We start from the raw sequence: 18,338 nt of genomic DNA on the forward strand, positions 1-18,338 counted from the left end.
TTATTGGAACCTGATTATATCAGGATATATGAAGCAAATATAGTTTCTATATTTCTTAACATCTCGGTAGTATATCCTTGCATATCTTACCAGTTATACTAATAGATAAAAGATAGGTTACTTAGTGTAAATTTCCATTTTACACAGTTGACAATTTTTAATACTAAATCTATAACTGAATAAGGAAATATATAAAGAAAAAGCTAATTTATTATTGATGGTTAACTTCCTAAGTATTTTTTAAAAATCATATATTGTGGGAGAATTCTGGGTCAGCTGATTCCAATGTATGTGTTGTATTAATCAGCTATTACCACAATAATACTGCATAAATACTCCAAAACTTCATGACTTAAACAACAACATGAAGTTATTCTCATGCTCAAAGGTGTATATTTGACTGCAGAGTGATCTAGACCAGAACAGTTGGGCAATTCTTCTTAAGGCTGCTACTTGGAGTTATATCAGTTTTGTGTCCCTTTCACTGTCCTTGGACCAGTTTCTGCTCAGAGCACTTTTTTGTGGCAAAGAGCAGAAACTCTCTACACCCATCATCCTCTAAGGTTCCTCTGGCCAAAGTCAGTCACGTGGCCAAGCCCAGAATCCACGGGGCAGGGGAATATACCAAACCCATGGAGGAGTGAGGAAGGGTAGGAGTTAGTGTTTATTGAAGAGTAATCCAAACTCTCTTGTAATTTGTATTCTTTATGATAAATTATATGTAAGATGGAAAGGATCCCTATTTGTGAAATCATGTGCAGATACACTATACAGTATCCCTTCTTTTTCATGGCATCCAATAAGGTTAAGAGTAAATTTAACTATAAATTTGCCAATCCTTATTTTAGGACCCAAGATGAACTTTTTAGCAGCTGTTTGTTTTAGCAGGTATTTGCTTCATTTTTGGTTGTTTATTTACAGATAGAGGTATATTTGGTGGCTCAGTAGAGTCTGTTTCTTTTTGTGTTTTTTTTTTTCTCTTATTTTTTCTCTAAGAATGAACATATCTCTCGCGGGAGAGAAGAAATGGAAAAATGGCTGCTCCACTAAACTGCTGTTCTAGGGCAGAGGCCACATCTGTCTCTATTCGCTGCTATGTTTCTGCACTCAGCCCAGTATTTTGCTCTCAGTAGGCTCTCAATAAATATTAAACTGATGACCAACTTGCAAAAGGGTCCTCTTGTGTCCCACCTCTATTTCTGCTTCATTTTGTGTTAATACATACACTCCCTGAGAATACAAATTGATGTTTTCTTTATTGTGGTAAAATACACATAGCATACAGTTTACCATTTTAACCATTTTAAAGTGTACAATTCAGGGGTATTAAGTACATTTCATAAGGCAAACTTCACAAACATGATATCGCTTTATGAGCCCTGCAATACCATCGCCACTATCGAGTTCCAGTACTTTTTCATCACCTCAGATGGAAATGCTGTCTACATCAAGCAGTTACTCCCCAACCCTCTTCCTCAAAGCCTGTGGTAAGAACTAATCTGTCTTCTCTCTCTATGGATGTGCCTATTTTGGACATTTCATACAAAGGGACTCATACAATATGTGGCTTTTTGTGTCTAGCTTCTTTCGCATAACGTTATGTTTTCAAGGTTTATCTATGGTATGTAGCATGTGTCAGTACTTTGTTCCTTTTTGCGGCTGAATAATATTCCGTTGTGTGGATATGCCATATTTTAAAGTTTTTTTTTTTTTTTAAGGATTTTCTTTTTAATTAATTAATTTATTTATTTTTGTCTGTATTGGGTCTTCGGTTCGTGCGAGGGCTTTCTCCAGTTGCGGCAAGCGGGGGCCACTCTTCATCGCGGTGCGGGGACCGCTCTTCATCGCGGTGCGCGGGCCTTTCTCCATCGCGGCCCCTCCCGTTGCGGGGCACAGGCTCCAGACGCGCAGGCTCAGCAATTGTGGCTCACGGGCCCAGCTGCTCCGTGGCATGTGGGATCTTCCCAGACCAGGGCTCGAACCCGTGTCCCCTGCATTAGCAGGCAGATTCTCAACCACTGCGCCACCAGGGAAGCCCGATATGCCATATTTTATTTATCTATTCATCAGTTAAGGAATTCAGGCAAGTAATATTTCATATACATGCTAATTGATTCTAGATATCAGATGAAGTCTAATAGGTTAACAATCTCAGAGGTTTTACTTACTTCTCCCTGTAGAATATATCAGTGGAGAGGAATTCTTTTTCAGAACTTGGTTGGAAAGGGAAGAGGAGAAAACTGGAAGACTTTCTAGAACAGTGATATGACCACAGTGTAGAGTGAATTCCCACTGCCCAATTAAACTGTGGTACTGTGTTGTTGTTTTTTTTTTAACTTCAGTCTAGATTACTATGATCAGATATCATAGTCATTTGACAGCAATTTGGTAGGAAACCAGGAATCAGCAGCTGGTTATTTTAATTGTGACTTTAATCTTACATCTTTTCCTTATTTGCTGTGATACATGCTTTAATTTTCTCTTTTATAAAATAATAACAATACCCAAACAGTACTTTCCTACTTCTTCCCATGCTTTCTGTGACAATATTATTTGTGCTTTCCAGCCTCCTCCTGCTCTCAAAAAATGTTTTAAACCCCAGGTCATGTGACATTCTGATTTAAGATTTAAAAATACTTCCTTCCTTGAATGTTTATTACCCAATTGGAATCTGAAAGGGACTGCATGACTATTTCATTATCCATAGAGTCCAAGAGGAGTGCAATGGAATTAATTTAAAAGCTTGGGAAAATAAGATATATGAATAAAATTAAAGGAATTGGCATTATGTAACCTGGAGAAATGAGGACTGAAACCTTTAATACATGAAGAACTATTATATAGAGGATATAGAGGAGGATGAATGATTTTTCTCTGTCTTCCATGAGAACAGAATAAGAGGAAATGGATTTAAGCTATAGCACACAGGATTTAGATTAGAAATACAAAGCTTCCTAACTCTAGGGAATGTAAGGCATTTTATCAGTGTCCTTGTTAAATCCCAAAAGGGATTTAAGGAAAAGAAATAGGAAGAATTACTTTTATTAACATTGTTTATTAAGAGATGTTCCTAAATACCCTTCCTTGTGAATGTTTAGAGGAGGATAGAGACCTACCTATTTTGGGTGGTCTCGGCTCCTGAAGAAAAGAGAGGGCACCGTACTGTCATGTTTCTCCTCTGTAGAAGTGTGGAGCACAATGCTTTGCAGGCAAGACCTGCTTAATAAAATGTAGTGAAATGAATAGGCCCCTCTTATTAAAGACAAGAAAACCTAGGTAGTGTAATAACTATATGCTCTAAGATCTAGCAGCTGGCTGCTTCTAGGATCAAATTCACACAATTATTTAAGACAAAATGTAGATTTGAGCCAGAGAATAGATTTCTACCTGTTTTATAGCTAGAACACTGGATGAACAATCCAGAACTAGACTCAGGCGCACTCTCTCCCTGCTATACCCTGGATGCCTGGACTGTTTCTGGATCAACAATTTAGTAATAAGCTATGAACTGGTTAGGTGAGTCAATGACCTGGTTCTAGTGAGCAATATACATACAATACTGAGCAGTTTCTTTCAAGAATGATTAAAAATAATGTATTCAATAATTATTCTTTGAGTTCCTATAGCATATGAGGCATTACGCTAAGTCCTAGGCAGTGCATAAAATGGAAAAGGTGTCTGTGAAATAATGTGGAGATAAGCTGTCCCTTATTTTTAAAGGCATCTGGCAATATTAAGGCTAAACATCAGGAGAAGGTAGATAGGAAAAAACCAATGGAAACAGCTTTGTGTTTTCTCAGAAGGTATTGGGGTGTAGGCTTATAAACTCCACATCTGTTCCCTCCCTGGCATCAGCCTCTTCCCTTTGTCGCCCACCCCTTTGTCAGTCCGTGCAGGCAGACTGACCTGCTTTTCCACCCCTGCACTGTACACCGCTTCCCGCATGTGCTTGCCATATCACCAGCTCGTGCACAGGCTTACAGCCAACATTTTATTCTCTTCACTCTTCAGCCAGCAGGAATTCAAGGGTCCTGAATGGAGAGTAATTTGATGGCATTTGAAGGCCTGCTGTGGTGGTGGGAGTGAGCAAGGCCCTGTGGGGCAGAGGTCCACAGTCTAGAGCCTTGGGCCTAAATTTGAGGTACCAAGTCTAGAAATTTATTTTAACTTCTATGACGGGAATAAAGTGATGAGAATTAAAATCTACCATGGAGTGAAGAAAACTGTCAAGCAACACCGGCAGCAGGCACTGAGAAATAAAAAAAGAGAAAAAAATTGTTTAAAATGCTGGTTACGATAAATATATAAACCAATCTTCAATGATGCATAATCACCAGTAACATAAAATCACAATAACAATGATTCATCATTAAATATGCCAGATTAATTTTGCATATATTTCATTTCATTTCAATTTAAACTATTCATGTGACTCAGTTTTCAAAATTTCTTGGTTTTGTAGCATGGTTGTCTGTTCAGAGCATATAAAACAATAGAGAAGACAATACCCATCCATGGAGTACCCACCCATATAATTATTCATACTGTTTGGTTGATGTTTCATAAATAATGCTGGTTAAAAAAATTTTTTTTTCTGTTGAAATGGAAGGAGTATTTCAACGATATTCGAAAAGACAACAATTGGCATATTGTTCTGATTGCCTTAACTGCCTTCCCTGAAGGAAACATGCTTGTTTTCAGGGCTGGCTAATCTTGGAATAATAATACATTGTTCTCAATGTTAAGTTGAGAGAAATTTAATCAGACTGCTTTCATTTTGGCAATTTCAGGATTTCTAGCTTCCATTTCCTGCCTCCCCAGCAAAAACTGAACAGAGAATATTGGATTTTCTGCTTGTCAGATACTTCGCTCAAGCATTACTTTTTTTTTTTTTTTTAAATAAGATTTAATCAAAAGTAGTCTCTCCCTTGGCCATCCTCATCCTTGTCAGGCACTGTTTTTAACCTTGATAAAAGCAGTATTAAGTCCGTATTTTGATTTTAAGGTTGAAAAATTAATGTAGGCAACTAAAGGAATCAAAACAAAACTTGGGGATTAACTTTTACAATTAAGGCAAGAAGAAAAGCAATTAGTGGCTTGGCTATCAGATAGGCCTTCACCGACCCATTTAATGCAATTTCTTTAACCCACTAGTATCTTTTATCTGGATTGAGCAGTGATTCTTTGTCGGTCATCAATTAAATTTTTTTCCCTTCCCCTTGAAGGAGTTATTCCAGATTCCTGGCAGCCTTGCTGAACTGCAGTGGAGCCAAGGACTTTTATGTATGCAAATTCTTAATTGTAAACATTGTGACAAGCATCGGCAAACTGGGATTTGGCAGAGTTGGTGTGATGTCATCGAAAAGAATTTCCTTTGTTTTATTTAAAAGTGGTTTCCAAGTTTTTCCCCAGTTCGTCTGGCTTTTATCTCAAGCTCCAAGAAAGCCGTTTACCAGATGTCAGAACCAAGACATAGTCTTTGACTTCTAAGGACTTTATCCAGGCTGACCTGGATTACTCCCCTTCATGGATTGAATACAAACTTCTTAAATAACACTCCATTTCTCCAGCTAATGTTCTCTCTTTTCCTTCCATTTATCTTACCCTGTCTATCCTCATCCTTTGTCTTAGGCAGAACTTTCGCGTCTCAATTCCCTTAGCATGAAAGTGACTCTCAAACACTGTCATCTCCTTAAAATATTTTCAAAACGAGGTTTTGATTCCCACCCTGATTTCATCCTGTATAAGCAGTCAAGTTACAGGTTGATGAATCTAATGTAAGTTAGTGGCAAAATCCTAAAACAGAATATTAAACAAGTGGTTTGTTAGCACTTAGGGAAAAAGTCAGTGATAAATTGTGAGGGTCTGAATGAATTTTCTAAGAACAAATGGCAAACCAATCTCTCCCTTAGATAGGTTCCCTGCATTGGGAGGTCAGAGAAACTGTATAGAGCATTTTGATTCCAGCAAGATTTTTGAAGTAGTTACTCAAGGTGGCTTCATGGACAAGATGTAGAAAACAGCTGGGTGAAATGGTCAGGTCTGGCAGAACAGCTGCGGCTACTTAGTGAAATTATATAATTTAGGAGGTGATTTTTAGAGGTGTGCCACAAGACTCTAGTTGGCCCAACTTCAATAAGTGTTTTGATTTATGGTTTGGATGAGTCATGGAAGGCCCTTTTCTATTTCCTGTTTGATTGTCTATTTGATCTTCAAAACACCACCTCAGAAGTCTTCTGTCATCCTTCAGTTTGATTTAGAGATCTCCACTCTGTACTGCTATAGTAGTTTTTCATAGAATTTACCACATTGTTCTGTAATTCCTCATTTTTCCTGCCTGTTTCCTTTTGTAGGCTGTGAAATTCTTGAGGTCAAAGACCAATCTTATTTAACTTTATATCCCAGAGCATCTGGTACTCAGTAAAAAAATTTTTGAATAGGTGAATGAATGAGTGATTTAGTGCCAAGTTTAGCATTACTTTCATGTAATACAAAAATGCAATATAGTTAATAATAGAATTAAGATTCAAAAAGAGTTGAGTGGCTAAAAAAAATGGCTCCAATTAAAATGATGAAATTCAATACCTCGACTCCATTGATTTTACCGACCACCTTTGATTGTCTCTTACCCCCTTGCTGTTTTCTATTTCCTCCTCACCAAGCCTCATTTCATGGTTGATCATTATAATCACTCCCTTGCCCATCTCTTGCCTTGTCCTTTACAAAACCACAACCCTGGGTAAATCCAACTCTCTACATGGATCCATGGATAAACAGGACTGAAGAAAAGCCCACCACCCTGCAGACTTGCCTCACTCTTTTTTTTTTTTTTTTAATAAATTTATTTATTTTATTATTTTTGGCTGTGTTGGGTCTTTGTTGCCGCACACGGGCTTTCTCTAGTTGCGAAGAGCGGGGGCTACTCTTTGTTGCTGTGGGAGTGCTTCTCATTGCAGTGGTTTCTCTTGTTGCAGAGCATGGGCTGTAGGCGTGCGGGCTTTAGTAGTTGTGGCACGAGGGCTCAGTAGAAGTGGCTCACAGGCTCTAGAGCACAGGCTCAGTAGTTGTGGCACAAAGGTTTAGTTGCTCTGTGGCATGTGGGATCTTCCCGGACCAGGGATTGAACCCATGTCCCCTGCATTGGCAGGCGGATCCTTAACCACTGTGCCACCAGGGAAGTCCCACTAGCCTCACTCTTAATTCATGACCACTAACCTGAAGTGAGCCCTTAATGCTGCCACTGATCATTTTGTATGTCCCTAATCTCTTCCCTCTCCAAGTCTGTCACATGACTGTTTAGACTTTTTCTCTCTCTCCTCAAACACTATCACGTTCCCCATTCTTACTCTCAGTTGATGACCTTCCTTCTTTTTCACTGAAAAAAATGTAAGCAATCTCATGAAAACTTCCACATCACCCATCATCTTCTCTGCACCCACATACTTTGCCTTCCTTTATGTTACTAGAGAGATAAACTGTTACAACCAGACATAAAACCATCATCATATACACCGGATTCCACCCCTTTCATTTACTCAAGAAAATAATTCCAGGAATTCTGGGATTTCTTACAATGTCTTTTCTTTTTTCACTTTCTACTATGTTACATTCACAAGAATATAAACATACTATTATTTCTTCTACCTTAAAAGGTCTTCTTTAGATCTTCTGCCCTAGTTCTTTGCAGCAAAACTCCTCAGAGGAGTCTATTTGACAATGTCTCTAATTCTCTTTTCCCATTCTCTATTAAAACCACTCTAATCGGGCTTCCCTGGTGGCGCAGTGGTTGGGAGTCTACCTGCTAGTGCGGGGGACGCGGGTTCGAGCCCTGGTCTGGGAAGATCCCACATGCCACGGAGCAGCTGGGCCCGTGAGCCACAATTGCTGAGCCTGCGCGTCTGGAGCCTGTGCCCCGCGACGGGAGGGGCCGCGATGGAGAAAGGCCCGCGCACCGCGATGAAGAGCGGTCCCCGCACCGCGATGAAGAGTGGCCCCCGCTTGCCGCAACTGGAGAAAGCCCTCGCACGAACCGAAGACCCAACACAGCCAAAAATAAATATATAAATAAATAAATAAATAAATAAAATCAAGTAAAACTTTAAAAAAAAAAAAAAAACCACTCTAATCATCATTTTGCCCCCATAATTCTTTTAAAACTGCTCTTCATTCTCATCTTAGTTGATTTGTTAGCACCCTTTGGTGCTTTGATTACCTCTTTCTTTCTGGTTGATATATTCTTTCTTTGACTTCCAAGATACCATTGTAGTTTGTTTTTACCACTACTTTATTGTCTACTCATTTTCAGTCTGTTTGCTTGTACTTCTCTTCTCTGCAGCCTCTTCTTCTTTATGAGCCCTAGAAGTAGGGCTCACTCCTTGATTTTCTTCTCTTTCTGCATTTATTGCCCGATGATCATCTGGTTTCATGGTTTCTGTATACTGATGACTTCCAAATTTGCATGTCCAGTTTAGATCTCCTTCCCAAATGCCTGATTCTTACAATTGTCTAGGAATGATTTCCCCCTGCCAAGTCTGCTCCATCTATAGCATTCCCCATCTCATTTAATGGCATTCTATCCTTAAAGTTTTTTGGGCTAAAAACCTTGATTTTGTCTCCCTTTCTCTCACACTCCATATCCAGTATATTGAGAAAGCATGTTGACACTACTTTCAAAATAAATCCAAAATCTCATCACATCTCATCATCTCTACTGTTACCACCCTAGACCCAGACACTATTATCTCTAGCCTGGATTATTGCAGGAAACTCCTCCTGGTCTCTCTGCTTCTACTTTTAGTGCCTTCAGTCTGTGCTCAATATAGCAGCCTCTGCTGAAAATCCTGCTACATCTCACTTAGAGGAAAAGTCAGAACCTTGCAGTGGCTGCAGGAGCCTGCATGCTTTGCCCTTCCTCCCATAACTTTTACTTCATCTTCTGCTAGACTCCTCCTTGCTCACTCTGCTCCAGTCACAATGGCCCACTTGCTGTTGCTCAGACACACCAGTCGCAGTGCCACCTTAGGGTCTGAGTTGGCTCTTCCCTTTGCCTGCAGCACTCTTCCCCCAGATACCTGCGTGCCTTTTTGTAACCTCCTGCTTAAATGTCACCTTCTCGGTAAGTCTGCTCTGGCACACTATTAAATACTAATGATAGCACCCCAACTCCCAGCACCTCTGATCCTGCTCTATTTTTTTTCTTTTTATATAGCACTTGTTTATTTTTCAGTATACTATGTTATTTACTTATTTATCAGATTTATTGTCTTTCTCCCCTTGTAGAATTTAAAAACACTTCACAATTACATGATAGAAGAGTTGTGACTTACCATTTGCTTATGAGAAAAAACAAGAGTTTTAGATGTAAATACAAGACACTGTTATCTTCTCATTGCTAAAAAAGTTAAGCATCAGGTTGTGTTAATAGTAAGTATAGGGAAGTAATCATTTTTCTATTTGTTTTACAAATATTTATTAAGTACCTCGTATATATTAGTAACTGTCATAGGTTCTGGAGCTACAACAGTGAAAAAAACAAATAAAAATCCTTGACCTCATGGAGTTATATTCTGGTATATTTTATTGTGCACTGCTGTATCTAGTGTAATACACTGTATTCTGTATGGGCTATGCCAGACCAGTCATACTGCATTTCCTTTGGTCATTACTCTTTGAATCACACTGGTTAAGAGCATGGGCTTTGGAATCAGAGAGACAAGGATTTGAATCTTGGCTCACTTTGACCTTGGAAAAATTACTTAACTTCTCTGAGCCCCGCTTTCCCCATCAATAAAGTGTGGGTACTGATAACCTAGAGTAAAAGATCATTTACTTAGACTGTCAGGACCTGACCCATTCCAGATTAATATTTCTTACTTTAGATATCTTAACTCCAAAAGAGCGCAATGATTTACAAAAGGCATTTTAGTCTGACAGTTTTGGTATATAATATGAGATGTCAAGTATGATAAGAAATAAACAAATTTAATATGCATAGATGTCTTACAGAATCTTTTTTATGACTTGAATGCCATGCAAATTACTTAAAGAATTCATTGTGTATCTGTGGATGTTTTGAATGAAAATATTTGTTTACCTGTGAAAGGAAAATATGTATCACATAAAATATAAATATTTAATGATGTAAATGTTGTTATATGTAATTAATATATTTTGCCCACCAAATTTTTACTGCAGAATCAGACTTTATAAGCCATACTCATTTCCTTAAAAACATGGCTAAAAAAAGTCTGGTAATTATTTTAAGCATAAAATTTATTTTAAAAACATGAAATTTGTTCCTAATCTGCAGAAAGAGGTTTTGTAAGATCACTAACCATCAGGATTTGCTTTTTCTATAGCAGCCACAGGAGAGGATGATAGGTCTTTGGAAAAGATCAGGCAGGGGGCCTCTGCTTGCTTGTGCCTTCCTTCATTTTCAAGGTTCTCTCCTATCCTATGCATTTGGAGTAACTTCTGTTTACCAATGAATACATTTTGTTCCATGGGATTTATGAAATTTTCACAACATCAAAGACCCTCATCAGAATCATTTTCTAACCATCCTTTATAATCCTCACTGCCTTGTCCATTTTGTCATCACCTTTCTGTCATTTGCAGCCTTGGAGGTCACACCATCTCTTAGCACAGAATATTGTAGCAAAATGCTCCTCTGTTATTATATAGTGTAAATAAAGATGGATGATCATGAAAAACCTTTTTTTTAAGAATAAATTAGTTATTTGAATGCTTACAGTATTTAAACTTTCAGATAGATTATTTTAAGTACAATTGGTATGAGGAGTTCAAGAAATAGTAATGTATATACAGTGGAGAAAAGACAGCCTCTTCAATAAGTGGTGCTGGGAAAACTGGACAGGTACATGTAAAAGTATGAAATTAGAACACTCCCTGACACCATACACAAAAATAACTCAAAATGGGTTAAAGACCTAAGTGTAAGGCCAGACACTATCAAACTCTTAGAGGAAAACATAGGCAGAACACTCTATGACATAAATCACAGCAAGATCCTTTTTGACCCAGCTCCTAGAGAAATAGAAATAAAAACACAAATAAATAAATGGGACCTAATGAAACTTAAAAGCTTTTGCACAGCAAAGGAAACCATAAACAAGACCAAAAGACAATCCTCAGAATGGGAGAAATTATTTGCAAATGAAGCAACTGACAAAGGATTAATCGCCAAGATTTACAAGCAGCTCATGCAGCTCAATAACAAAAAAACAAACAACCCAATCCAAAAATGGGCAGAAGACCTAAATAGACATTTCTCCAAAGAAGATATACAGATTGCCAACAGACACATGAAAGAATGCTCAACATCATTAATCATTAGAGAAATGCAAATCAAAACTACAATGAGATATCATCTCACACCGGTCAGAATGGCCATCATCAAAAAATCTAGAAACAATAAATGCTGGAGAGGGTGTGGAGAAAAGGGAACACTCTTGCACTGTTGGTGGGAATGTAAATTGATACAGCCACTATGGAGAACAGTATGGAGGTTTCTTAAAAAACTAAAAATAGAACTACCATACGACCCAGCAATCCCACTACTGGGCATATACCCTGAGAAAACCATAATTCAAAAAGAGTCATGTACCACAATGTTCATTGCAGCTCTATTTACAATAGCCAGGACATGGAAGCAACCTAAGTGTCCGTCATCGGATGAATGGATAAAGAAGATGTGGCACATATATACAATGGAATATTACTCAGCCATAAAAAGAAATGAAATGGAGGTATTTGTAGTGAGGTGGATGGAGTTTGAGTCTGTCATACAGAGTGAAGTAAGTCAGAAAGAGAAAAACAAATACAGTATGCTAACACATATATATGGAATCTAAGGGAAAAAAAAAAGTCATGAAGAACCTAGTGGCAAGACGGGAATAAAGACACAGACCTACTAGAGAATGGACTTGAGGATAGGGGGAGGGGGAGGGGTAAGATGTGACAGGGTGAGAGAGTGGCATGGACATATATACACTACCAAATGTAAAATAGATAGCTAGTGGGAAGCAGCCGCATAGCACAGGGAGATCAGCTCGGTGCTTTGTGACCACCTAGAGGGGTGGGATAGGGAGGGTGGGAGGGAGGGAGATGCAAGAGGGAAGAGATGTGGGAACACATGTATATGTATAACTGATTCACTTTGTTATAAAGCAGAAACTAACACACCATTGTAAAGCAATTATACTCCAGTAAAGATGTTTAAAAAAAAACAAAAAAAAAACAAGACCCCACCACAGAAAAAAAAAAAAAAAAGTAATGTATATAAAGAATTTCTCACAATGTATGGCACAAGGTAATTGCTTAATAAATGACTATAATTATTATTATTGTACAAACAGATTAGTGTATATTTAGAGGAAAATTCCCAGGACTATAAAGGGATCAGTATAATGTGAGGATTTTTTTAAAAAGTAATTGCCATAACTATATACATACAGTTGTAGATTCATATTTCCTTTAGAGTTCTCTTCATATATTATCCATAATAGCTGATGAGTTTCTAGTTGACAAGAACCATGCCAGTTTAACTTGTTTTTTTTAAATTTCTAACCAAGCACTAAGAATTTTGTAGGCACATTCTGTTTGCATTAGATAAAGCTAATTTAATATTTTTCTTTCCACTGAAGGAGATTGGGAGCTTCCAACGATTCTTGGAAATCATTAAATTAGGATTAATGATTATCTATATAGAGAATCTATACTGCATGCATTAATGTTAGACAAGGTTAGGGATCTACATTATTCATTCATTTATTCAGCCTGTCATTTTCAAATCATTCAATAAACATTTATTGAGCATTTTGCACTCCTTATTAAGTATACTAGATGTTGGAAAATTTAAAATAACTTTTAGACTCTATTATTAATATGATAGATATTTGTGCTGGAAGACTATTTATATGTGAGACATCTGTGGGGGAGTTTAGCTTATACGATCTAAGGAAGGAGACTAGATTATACCGTAAAATTTTATCTTGAATATACTTACATACAAATTCAGGATTGTATTAGGGTTTTTTAGTTCAAGTAATAGGAAACCCAATCCAAATTGGCTTAAGCTAGAGAGGGAACTTATTGGCCCATATACATGAAAAGTCCAGGGTATTTCTTGTTTGAGTACTGCTAGATCCAGTGTATTGATGTAATCAGAACCAAATCACCCTTTTAATCTTGGTTTCGCATCCCTCTGGAAGTTGGCTTCCCTCTCAGGTAGGCTTTCTCTTTGACCTGTCCCGTAGCAGCTCAGACTTACATCTTTCATGCTGCAGAAAGGAAAGAATTCTCACCCTGTGCCCATGGCCAAAGGCCTGGAACTTTCTGATGTGGACATATTCTCTTTGCTTAACTGATTACTGTGTTTGGGAGTAGGCGGATGATGTTCTGATTGTCCCTCAAGGATCAAGTGTCCACCTCTAGGCTTGAGGATGGGAGGATGGAGTTGGTTCCATGTGAACCACTTAGTCTGAGAGTTGGTAAGAAGTACCACCCAGGCCCATTACTCAAGGAAGAGGGATGCATGATGAGGAGTCACACAAGGATCCACAGCAAAGATCCTGTGACAGGTGTGGGACTGTTCCAACTGATGGGGTTGGTAAGAGAGAGGAGAAAGAGCTTCAGATTAACATTAATCTTATGTAATTTGCCATTTACATTGGTGATCAGACACCCTGTCTAGAAAAACTATCACTGTGCTTTCGATTTCTTTAATTGTAGTATGAAAGATCCCTTTCCAGAATCTCCAGGTAGACATGGAGGTTTTGATGTGCACACCTATATGAAAAGTGTGCATCTAAAGATGCTTGTTCTTTGTGTAGCTAGATGTGTGACTATCCATGAATGTGCATTTCAGACAAGGAATTTTCCAATTTTTATAGTATCCATGCTCCAAATATCCCTCTTGAAACTGCTGAGGACATAGTCCTTCTACTTTATTTAAAAACAAAAATCACAACAAGAGCAATAGCAACACAACAAAATGCTCCATTTACCTTTAAAGGTATACTGTGAATATGCATGTTTGGTTGTTTTGGGAGGGGAAGAAATGTACACTTGAATTCAGTGTTATTTGAGAATCTTATGGATGCATTGCAGGCACCTTCACATGCCAGACACTGTGAATTTACAAACTCATATGATTATCATAAAGCCCAGCAAGGCAGATCTGATCTCTATCTTTCACATATCTCAAATGTCTAATCTAGTCAGTCTTGACTATGTTTACATTTATGAGAGAAGCAGTAAAATACTGATTGGAATTGGTGTATTTGGCTGGGTCTTACCGATTGGTGGATACCATCAAGATGGTCAGCAGGATTTTCCCTCGGGATGTGAGATTCTGTTGATTTTTATTCTGGAACAATTCTTCTCAGAAAGAGGATCTTCCAGCTTCCTGCCTGGAGGGTATAATGATGGCTTTTAGCATACTAAATGTGGGCAGGCAGAGAGGCTTGGGAGTTTCACTGTTTATTATGCTGATAAAATGTAATCCTCCAGTTTTCAGCAAGGCACCACATCTCACCCTGCTCTGTGCTTGGTGTCCCAATCTAGGGCCCTCTGGTTCAGTTTTTGTTGGAGGTGGAAGAGGTATGTTGCCTGGTTATGGAGGTGGGGACCTGAACTTCTCACTGCTCCTCGTAGAAATTTTCCAACTGGCTTCCTTAACAACTGCTACCTCCATTTCCTAAGACTTTCGAGGATTCTAGGATAGAGATGGCTTGCTTCTCATTTGTATCATGCTGTTGTGGACTTAATCTTCCTGCTGCCTGCTAAGCCATTTACCATTTCTCCATCCGCTCTCGGCTTTCATATACTATTTGGTTCAGGGTTATAGAGAGCCTCAGTCGTACTGAAGTCAAAGTTTTGTTTCTGTTTTTTGTTACCTATGCTTTTTGAGAGTGATTTTTAAAAGAAGAGGGCAAAAATATTTTTACTATTTTGAAGCCAGATGTCATCTAATTTATAATTCTCTTGACCTCAGTGTCCTTATCTATAAAATGAGCTAGATGGCTTCTAAAGATGTAAATGCCATCATCATTATTGTTTTCATATTAATATAAGTGTACGCGTATTATTTTAAGTTTCTAGCTCATTGATTTAGGATACATTTTTCCTGTTGAGGAGGCCTGAAAAACTAAAACATCCTATATGTTAATTAATTTTACTTCAGGCATATAAGTACAAATACAGTTGTATCCACTATATTATAGGGTGTCCCACATAAAAGCAATTAGTTAATTGAAGCATATTCTTTAAATGGGGCATCAACCAAACAGATCAAACCACAAAAAAAAAGGAATGTGATTGTTTACTAACTGCTCTAACATAAGATCCTTAGAGCTTTGAAGAAAGTGACTTTACCAAATGCTAAACTTAATTTTAGGTGATGCAACTGCTTAGTTTTAAAATAGTTCAAAAATACTAACTTTATATGAAACTCTAACACATTTTTTTAGGTGAGCCATTTATTCTATAATGATTCAGTTGCTAACTCATGAGTTAGAGAATCAATTATTTTTAAAACAATTTTTTAAAGTTCTGTGCTCTTCCATTGTTAAATTGTGACATGTAATAATAGGTCCATTTTGGGAATTTACTCTTAATAAGACAGTTACAAAAATAATACAATATAAAATTTCAACCTATATTTGGGATTTGAGTATTAACACACTACTCTGACGCATAAGCCCAAAGGAACACATTTCTTTTTTTTTTTTTTTAAATTGGATGGGACAGCAATTGGGTTTTTTTTTTTTAAGTTTTTTTAATTTTATTTATTTATTTATTTATTTATGGCTGTGTTGGGTCTTCATTTCTGTGCGAGGGCTTTCTCTAGTTGTGGCAAGTGGGGGCCACTCTTCATCGCGGTGCGCGGGCCTCTCACTGTCGCGGCCTCTCTTGTTGCGGAGCACAGGCTCCAGACTCGCAGGCTCAGTAATTGTGGCTCACGGGCCTAGTTGCTCCGCGGCATGTGGGATCTTCCCAGACCAGGGCTTGAACCCGTGTCCCCTGCATTGGCAGGCAGATTCTCAACCACTGCGCCACCAGGGAAGCCCCAGGAACACATTTCTTATTTACATGTTTCTATTATCCTTTCCTTCTCCTCTCTTCCCTCCATTTCTCCCTTTCTCTCCTGAATATCCTTAGTTCTATTTTGTCACTAAGAAAAAGTTTCTACATATCTGGCCAAAGGCCAAAAGTGAATACCAAGCAAACTCAGTCACCTCTTTGAGGATTAGTGATGGGATTTTTACCCAGCATGCCCTAGGTTTGCAGTGTTTCTTTTGCCAAGATAAATCTCTGGGCAATCCAGTACTTGTTTGGAAGAAGACTTGAGAAAAGTTTAATCATTTGTGGAGTTGATTTTTTGACAGGTCAGCAGAAAACTGCTTTTTTTTTTTTTTATCCAGATTAATGTGTTTAAGTAAGACTCAGGAAATAAAGAGTACTGGCTTTGGCAACAGGTTTGGGCAACAGGCAGATGCAGAGAGTTCTTGGAGAGGCATCAATAAGCATATGCATCTCTGGGGAAAAAAAATCCCACGGACCTATAAAGAAGCCAGTTTTTCAGTTATATGAGCATCAAGTATTAATTGTTTCTAGAAACGGTTGGATAGAGAAGGAAAAATTGGGGCCTGGCCTAGTTTTATCATGTGACCATAATCTCCAACAGCGACAACAATATCAATAAAACCATGGGTTCCCAGAAAACCCTTCTAGAACCTTTAGTGAAGACCTTGGAGTAGAAGAGTAACCGGAAATCGAATTACCATGCAATAAGGATGGAGGAATAAAAATGGAGGTGCAGGTACTTACCAACAGCTAAATGGAGAGGAAGGAAATGGAAACTTTTAAAATGCTTTGAATGGACATGTGCTCCTGCATGCAGTCATCTAAAAGAGAGGCCAGCTAAATTTGGTCATCTTTTAAAGTTCCAATGACTTGTATTTCCCAGGAGTGACCAGGCCCTGAGAATATGACTCATGCTTACCAAACTACTTGCATGACTGAGGTAGACACAGAATGATGATTTATTTATTAACAAAGGAAAATATAACTATTGTGTGGCCTGGGCGTGTATGTGAGAGCATGATCAACACAGTCCTTCTCTGTAGACAAACCTTCTTGAGAAGCTTTATCATGGTTAGAAACCATGGGAACAATACAATGATTTCAGGAATAAAAGTTATATTATCAGTCTGTTCTTTTCCTAAAGTTAAACAACTTGGGAATCACAGTGTCTTGGTAATCCCAGACCCGGAAGAAGGGGGCTTTAAATAAACTCAGTGCACAGTGGTACCATTCCAGGGATATGTGATGTCTCCATCTCTTGAGAGGAATGGTTTTGCCAGATGGACCAGGGCAGTCACAGTCTGATGGCATGTGCTTCCAAGATCCTCTCAGCGATAGAGTGGCTTTGCAGTTGGACCGAAATAAGTATAAGCAATCTCCATTTCAGTTTACTTGGATTCTCAGAACTGCTCAAACCTCGTCCTTAAATCTACTTATGTTTGATAATGGAGTGCTTCTGGGAACAGCCTTACTTGATGGATTATGTTCACCCACTGTTACTCTCCAGTATCCATCCATCTTTCTTCAACCAACCAAACTGGAGAATTAAATGGTAGTAGAATAGAAGCCACCACCCATTCATTTCAAATCTTCACTGGTGTTACCACATTGGCTAGTCCTCAGAATTGCAGTATGGCTTTTGGTTGAATATTGTGGTAGGGATACATGTTCCAGAGTATTTCATTTGTTACTTAGTCCTTTATTCTTTACTCTGTGAATCAGGAAGCTATCATGGGGGGCTCTATGATTAAGGATATCCATTCTTCAGCTCCTGAGTTTGTATTTGTTTGTAATTCAGGGTCCTCCTAAACCCACTTTGAGGCTGTCAACATTCCATTTTAATCTGAATCCATATACCCTCTCTCTGACCAGTAGTCTAGAGTGATATTCTGGGTCCTCAGGAATTAGTGTTAGCTCAGAGCCAGAGTGCAGTAGCATTGATACAAAAGTTTGTTTCACAGTCCCAGTTAATGCTGTAGATTTCCGTGCAGATGGATAATAGGAGTAGATGACACTTACTGAGCACTTATTATGCATCAGGCACTGTTCTGATTCTTGTTTCTAAATGTTCTAGATGCTGGTATCTCTTTCACCAAATATCCAAAATCTTTGGCATAAAGAATATTTTTGTGGGCCCACCCAGGGGTACATAGAGGAGATGGGCAAGTCACATGTTAAATCTACCAAGTGTTCCTAGCTTGTGAAAGGAGAATTCCCTTCAAATAAGAAAT

General features: G+C 38.3%; 2 long non-coding RNA genes across 3 annotated transcripts in view; one reads left to right on the plus strand and one right to left on the minus strand.

The window, feature by feature from the left end:
• The window catches only part of LOC130707244 (uncharacterized), a 259,676-nt gene that overhangs the window by 103,780 nt on the left and 137,558 nt on the right, over window positions 1–18,338 (plus strand). The window lies entirely within an intron of this gene.
• Window positions 1,370–16,927, minus strand: LOC130707245 (uncharacterized). The gene is made up of 3 exons (XR_009007145.1): window positions 16,852–16,927; window positions 14,319–14,432; window positions 1,370–4,249 (listed from the first exon to the last, which is right to left on the minus strand). It is a non-coding gene; the product is annotated as an uncharacterized LOC130707245 (long non-coding RNA).

The sequence above is a fragment of the Balaenoptera acutorostrata genome, chromosome 2 (genome assembly GCF_949987535.1).
Source record: "Balaenoptera acutorostrata chromosome 2, mBalAcu1.1, whole genome shotgun sequence".
In the NCBI taxonomy this organism is placed as follows: domain Eukaryota; kingdom Metazoa; phylum Chordata; class Mammalia; order Artiodactyla; family Balaenopteridae; genus Balaenoptera; species Balaenoptera acutorostrata.